The 6193-nt window shown below is 37.3% G+C and overlaps 1 long non-coding RNA gene across 1 annotated transcript in view; it reads right to left on the bottom strand.

Annotated features, from left to right (window-relative positions):
- The window catches only part of LOC144656053 (uncharacterized), a 101285-nt gene that overhangs the window by 83122 nt on the left and 11970 nt on the right, over positions 1-6193 (bottom strand). The window lies entirely within an intron of this gene.

Below are 6193 nucleotides of genomic sequence, written 5' to 3'. Positions count from 1 at the left end.
GTGGTATATTTGAGGCTTTACGAGCGAAATATTCGAACCACGAGAATTGAAAAGAAGGTGACCCTCATTCAATGTCCTTCGCAGCCGTTTACTTTTTGGGGGTGGGGGGGGGGGGGGGAGCGTTTCGTGACATTTCAAAAAACGGCTGCGAACGAGACTAACCGTCATTAAAAGGAAACTACCGTGAGTATTAAATATTGGTGGCGCTATTTTATTGGAAACACAATATATTCTCCAAATATAGGTTTTGTTTTCCAAAAATTAAAATGTAAATGAAAACTAAGATTAACTACAATCCGCGCGTACCTGGCGACAAGGCATAAAAGCAGCTTTTGTGAGGTATTGTACCATGATAATCAACGATGTAGTAATCATTTTTTTTTTCAAACTTACATACATACTTTACATACATACTTTATTTGCAACTCCCCAATGGGGCTTTTCAGTCACAAATGGAATAAAATAGATAAAAATACATTAATTAAATAAGCGAATGAGAAAAAAAGGAAAAGAGAATCTAAAATTAATTACATTATTAAAAATTTGAAAATTTAAAAGGTTAAAAAATTAAGAATTTACATTATTAAAATTTAAAATATTTTCAATTAAGTGTCCTATATTACGGCCAAATACTGCTTGTATGACTTCATAGAGGCAAATAGGGATCACCATGCCCGTTTTATTGTTTGAATTTTAGTGGATGAATTTAACTTAAAATCAGCTTTTGGTCGAGAGAGGACTGTCTGCCAAAGTAACATCACACTGTTAATACGTAGTTGAAACAAAATATTTCGTTTGGTTACATAAGCGCCTATTTTGGAGTCGTGCTGAGGCACCCGGAGGTCGCAACATTATGCGCAGTAGTTATGCGTAGTGCAAAACTCCCCCTAACACGGAAGAGGGCGTTGTTAGCAGTTAAGGTTCTAGACGGGAGACTAACTATGGGGTATGAAAGAGAGGAGGGTGCAAAGTATTCCATTTCTGTCGTACACCTACCACTTTTTCAAGTTCAGTATAAATATCAAGTGCAAGTGCGATAGCTATTTGTGAATATGATTATATAATTGAGCATGAAGAATGTAGTAAATTATGTTGAATGTAAATAGTGGTACAAAAATTAGGAACGCATTGTTCTACGTGCTCTGATTGGCTACCCGAGAGGTCAAGATGGAGCCATCTTGACCGCTCGGGATCGCCCGTTGTGTTCCCGCAAGCGAAAAAACTTTTTCCGACGTTACTTGAAGATGCTTTTCGTCTTAAATTTTCGCTATGAAATTCATTTTTCGAAACAGCACAAGATTTTCTGTCAGTTTCTAGCGAAGGGAAGTCCGATAACAAAGAAATAGGGTTTGGTAAACAACAAATGTTAACGAGTTTCGTGAAGTACACGTGATACATTGCTAAAAGGTTCCTTTACTCTCAAGAATTTCTAGCCACAAGTAAGTGTCGTTAGCGTCCACACAGCGGGGGTGGAAGAGAAATTATGGGAACTGACTTATTTATATTAGCCTGTGTACAGCCGTCCCGCTCCATTTGAAAAAATCGCGGAGGGGAAGGTCTAAAAAGAAGGTCCAAAATTGCAACCATGTATTATCCTCTATTAATTTCCTGCACTGCAGTACACAATGAGGAGAAAAAACATACTTACATAATACTTATGAATTTATGTAACTTTATTCCACGAAAACATGAAAACAATCAAAGAGAATGCAAAACAAAGCAAAGTTGGTAGCCAATAAGGGCGTGGGAAATGCACTTAACGCTACTTCTGTATATGCATTAGATGGGAAAAAGGAAAAGAGCAGAGAGAAATCAAACAAACAACAACGCGAACAACAACAAAAAAGGAATGGAAGAAAGAAAGGAGTTATAACCACACAGCACATAGCGCTACTGGACATTCGCATTTTATTTTACTTCAAATTCAAGCAACGGTATTTTTTTACTGAGTACATTTTTTCCCATATTGAGAATGTAATATGCTTTCTTTTTATTTATCGGCTCCTAAAATCGACTTGGCATTTTGTCTTGTCTTCTTTCATTATATCTGTCCAGATAAATTAATTCCGCATCTGAGAAGGTAATTTAAAACAAAAGCTTTAACTTCTCATCTGGCACAATGTACCGGCTTAAAAAATATATATTTTGTGGAATAAATTAAATATCTTTATTAATTGCTTATGGCCCGTTTCATTAATTGATCGCCTGACTGATTGACCAAATGACCGCTTGATCCAAAAACTGATTCTGCAATCGATCCATTGCTCGAATGATGGATCGATTGATTGATTGATTGATTGACTGATCAATAGTTAGTTGGTTCGTTGACTGAATGTTTAGAGAGATTGATGGTTGGATGGATGGATAACTAAAGTAATCATTCAATCAATTATGCACCAGTCATTTGAAACCCCCGCCTCCCCCCCCCCCCCTCGGGCATGAGCGGGGCAAAAGCGGGGCTTTCAATTCAGATTCACTGCATTTTGGTCCCCCGTTATGCGGGGGATGCACCAGAAATCACAGTCTTCGCATCCCGGACCGGGGGAATAAGCGGTCATGGTCAGCGGTTTGCATTTTCGCATTGCATGGTAATTTCGCATACATTATCGAAATGTAGGTAAATAATAGTGTTACTTGTGAATGTGCTTACTTTGCATTTACAACAATCAAGATGAATAAATTAATAATACTTAGTGAAATACAACTGAAAACTGTCCGCAAGATTTAAGAGAAATTCCTTTTACGTTAAATGTTAGTTTGACAATAATAGCGCGTTAATAAAGACTTTCATTTATGAGTTAAAATACAATGTAATAGGAAGTTTCTAGTTTTAGAGATCAACAAACAGAGAGCCGGCTGTTCAAACAACACAGAGCATATTGTAACATCATCCTGCAGTTCCATATTAAGTTGAGTTGGAAATTTCAAATAGTCGTCTTCTTCCTTGTCCATCGGGGAGCTTTTGCAAATGTATTCCTAGCTGCTCTGAAATCAATGTGTTCATTTCACGGCTACCAACGTTTTTATCATCCCTTACTGCCATCCCTTGTTGTGCTTGGCTATAACAAGTTTTTTACAAGGAACTGCCATGTGTGTGGATCATATAAGGGGGCGGGGGAGTTCACCATTCACTTTTCTCCCGGGGGCCGGGGACTTCACTTTCTTTCACTTGCCAAAAAAGTGAATGCCCCGCTCATGCCCGAGGGGGGGAGGGGGGGGGAGGCGGGGGTTTCAAATGACTGGTGCTTTAATCAATCAATCAATACATAAATACATAAAAAAAATTATTTTAACCACGGTAACTTTGTTTAAAAATTACAATTTGATGCTATTTCAATTGATCGAATTTTCGTTTAATGTAATGGAAGGACGGATGAATGGATGCATGTAAGGATGGATGGATTAACGGATGGGTGGATGTAATGCCTAGTTGTTCGGTTAATTGGTAAATTGATTGTTATGGCTAGATGTTTGAGTAAAAGATGGAAGGAGGAAAATGAGTAAATGAATTTACAAGTTGATGAATAAAGTAATGGTTTGATTCAAGCTGTCAGATGCAAACTTGATTTGTTATTTACTCACATGTGATCTTAGATGCGACTGGAAATCAGCTTTGCCAGCTTCTCCTCGATGTCGTTACCTCCTCTGGTCGCATGCTTTTTCACCGGCTCATCTTTTTTGGTAGCTGTTCATAGATAAGTAAATTACGAAAGTGAAATTTCCTCTCTGCAGTTATAAAACAAGACTGGAAAGAAGAGGAAGAAGCTTAAAAAAGGTTTCAAATGTTTTCTATTGGCCGTTTCCAACTTCTTTATGTATATTTACCTGGTGCATTACAGTTATCGCTGTAACAGCAACTCGACGAACAATCCGACATTGTGCCGCCCTCAGATCTTTCAACGACCTTTCTGACCAGTGGACAAAACGCATCCTGGTCGCAAACCTGTCTTGAACTCGTGCAGTTCTTTAACATAACGTTGACGGGGGAGCCTTTGGTGTATGAGAAGGTCAAAGTCATGCATCGATCTTCTCCTTCGCCTTTACAGTCTACCACCCCATAATTAGAGACGTAGTTGTTTTTAACGTGCTTGCGGTAGCACCTGATGCTATACGCTGGTTGAATAACGGCGAGAAAGCCACAAAGAAAATACACGACCTGAAAGGTAAATAAAGGCCAACTATTTCAAGAATAAGAAATTAAAACACGTCAAGAGAACGTAATAAATCGTATGAGGAGAGAGGGATCAGTAGTTATTGCGGATTTCAGTGATTCGCGAACTCTGAATTTCAATCCTCAACCAACGGTTAACGCTTTTCGCTACCGTTACTCATTTCAGCTGTGGACCTCTCGGGAAACAAAAGTTCACTTCAACCTGGTCAAAAGCCCACGTTTGTCAGTTGTGATTTGTGGATTTGAATCCATTTTTTTGTTTCCGTTTTTCATGATTCGTTATTATGATTGACGGCAGCAAAAAAGGGGGCAATCGTTAGTTGGATTTTTAATTTCAGAGTTCGCATATAACTGAAGACCGCCATAAGGAGCTGCGAGAAAAATAGAGTTATCATATTTAAAATAAGAAATCAGCACATTTTTTATAAAGAAAGGAATTTTTATATGAATTGAACAAATAACAAACAAAGCCCATAGGCTATTTGTCGAATACTAATAAAAATATTTCTTACCAGGATCAAAGAAACCTTCAGAGCCATTGTACCGCTTTAATCTGTGGAAAATACTGAAAATAAAACGATTATCATCATATATAAGCGAAGATGAAAAAATCACACTGTTAAGGCTCGTTTTGAACACTTCTCCACGAGATTGTCTTATAGTTTCTTTAATTGTTTTGGTTTTGAATGTTTGACTTAATTGTTCAGCAATGGCACTGTAATTTAGTGTGAATAAAGCCGGTAGGTCTTCATGTTCTTATGCCGGTTATCCCTTGCACCGAAAAAGGTAGTCTCTCGCGATCAAGGCCACCATAAACGATTGACAGTGCAAGAATTATGTTAAACAGTTTCTGGTCCAGTCTGTACCGGTGAATGTATATGTAAAAGCAAGCAATCAAAAAGTGCCATTTGATGTTTTCCACAAATGTTGCAACTGGCTCAAATAAAGTTGACCGGTTCTCTGGCTTATTATTCCGCAGTTTAATATCCCTTGCAATCATTTAGAAAACAGTCAGTCGGACACAAGTCATGTTGCTATCCCTGATGTCAAAAGTTCAAAAATTTGATTTGCGGCTATATATTTTTTTCCTTAATTACCATAGTTTTCGATTGCCATGGGACCTTCGAATTACAAAGAAACTAACTGTGATGTGATCTAAAAATCTTAAAATATTGTACAACATCTTAACATTGTTTTAACAATACAACTAAGACTCCATATGGTTCTTGTTCGTACTTACCTCCGAGTCGTTTTAGAACGTGACAATACGAGATCAACGTCGGGAATGAATGGAAATGACTAACCCTTCACGATAGTATTTATTGAACTCCAACATTGCCATATTGCAGATGAAACCCTCAAACTATAAAAGCTAAAAGCTTGGCATGCATGACACACCCTTAGGGTTTCCATTAACTATATATTATCTGGTTTCCTTTAACTATATATAAGGCTAGTTTACCCGTTGGCTAGTTTAGGTTTAGGCTAACCTGTGACTCGTCCACTTAATTATTTATACTTCAGAATCTAATATCACTACACCTTAAATAAACGTAATAAAACCATATACAATAGCGACATATGTTGATATAAATGCAATACCCTGTAAAAAAAAATGACCATTAAAATCCAGCATGGCAAAATTTTTTAAAATAAAACCAGTGAGCAGCACGTCTGCAAACTACTTGAGTTGTAAAACATTTTTATTTTCTCCTACGCGTTTCGTGTGACTAGCGCACACTTCTTCAGGTAGTTTAACAATACAATCAAGTATACCTGTATATATACCTAGATACAATTCTGCATTTCGCAAAAAACAACACCTTCGGATATGCGTATACAAACCGCTAAGTAATGCGTCTAGGAAACAGGCGGAAAAATATTAAAGGTGTGACATATTTTGAGTGTGACATAACTATTTGGGGCCCACAGGTATACTTAATTGTATAAAGTGAAATGCGAAAAAATTATTGAAAAAGCTCAATCCGTCTTGAAGATATAATGTTTGAAAATTTGAATTTT

Source organism: Oculina patagonica, chromosome 6, assembly GCF_052425735.1.
Source record: "Oculina patagonica isolate OP01 chromosome 6, crgOcupat, whole genome shotgun sequence".
In the NCBI taxonomy this organism is placed as follows: domain Eukaryota; kingdom Metazoa; phylum Cnidaria; class Anthozoa; order Scleractinia; family Oculinidae; genus Oculina; species Oculina patagonica.
The sequence above is the reverse complement of the archived record's forward strand: the minus strand, read 5'-3'. Positions and strand labels throughout refer to the sequence as shown.